This window comes from Arachis ipaensis, chromosome B05 (genome assembly GCF_000816755.2).
Source record: "Arachis ipaensis cultivar K30076 chromosome B05, Araip1.1, whole genome shotgun sequence".
In the NCBI taxonomy this organism is placed as follows: domain Eukaryota; kingdom Viridiplantae; phylum Streptophyta; class Magnoliopsida; order Fabales; family Fabaceae; genus Arachis; species Arachis ipaensis.
The window spans coordinates 20258958-20260163 of record NC_029789.2 but is presented as its reverse complement, the minus strand read 5'-3'; the positions used below and the strand labels follow the sequence as shown (position 1 = coordinate 20260163).

At 40.5% G+C, this 1206-nt stretch overlaps 1 pseudogene; it reads left to right on the top strand.

The window, feature by feature from the left end:
* LOC107640332 overlaps positions 1–949 on the top strand; it is a 10956-nt pseudogene extending 10007 nt beyond the window's left edge.

Here is a 1206-nt window from a genome sequence, read left to right as displayed (position 1 = left end):
AGAGCATTTGGACCATTTTCCCGAGAGGATTGAAAGTAGCCATTGGCACCGGTGACATCCTTACAAAAAGCCAGCCATAGAAAGGAGTAAGACTGATTGGATGAAGACAGCAGGAAAGCAGAGGTTCAGAGGAACGAAAGCATCTCTATGCGCTTATCTGAAATTCTCACCAATGATTTACATAAGTATTTCTATCCTTATTATATTATCCTTTTTCGAAAACTCCAAATAATTATTTTATATCCGCCTGACTGAGATTTACAAGGTGACCATAGCTTGCTTCATACCAACAATCTCCGTGGGATCGACCCTTACTCACGTAAGGTTTATTACTTGGACGACCCAGTGTACTGGATGGTTAGTTGTATCGAAGTTGTGACAAATTATGAATTAAGATCAAAGCACCAAGCTTTTGGAGCCATTACCAGAGATCACAATTTCGTGCACCACTACACTTCTGCCACCGTTAGAAAGCGATCCTCAACAACTCCTTGAGGAGCCACAGAACGGAGATTTTCCGTCATGGGTGACACGCAACGATATGAGGCTTTTGGAGTCTGTGGCTGCTGATATAAAGGCTAATGTTGTGCTAGCCGAGGATGGAAGCGGCAAGTTCAAGACGGTGGCAGAGGCTGTGGCTTCTGCACCTGACAACAGTAAAACAAGGTACGTAATCTATGTGAAGAAGGGAACGTACAAAAAGAATGTTGAGATCGGTAAAAAAAAGAAGAACGTCATGCTTGTTGGTGATAGTATGGATAAAACAATAATCACAGGGAGCTTGAATTATGTGGATGGAACTCCCACCTTCCAAACTGCCACCATTGGTAAAAGTTCCTTTTTCTATTCTCATTTGTTTGATCAATTCTCGCCACTAAGTGTTCATATAATGTTATGTCTTGGATTAACTAAAATAAAATTGATTTCTCCTTAGTGTAATATTTTAGAGAGAATAAAATATATTTTAAAAGTAATAATAAATGAAGTGGATCCTAATAAAATTTTATGATAGAAGAACATCGTTACGACCCAAGGAAGAGCGAACCCTAACTAGAATACAGGCACTTCAATTCAGCAATGTAAGGTGACACCAAGCTCCGATCTGAAGCCTGTGGTCAAGACTTATCTGGGTCGTCCGTGGAAGAAGTATTCAAGAACAGTGGTGATGGAATCCTTCCTAGACAATCACATCGATCCAGCTGGATG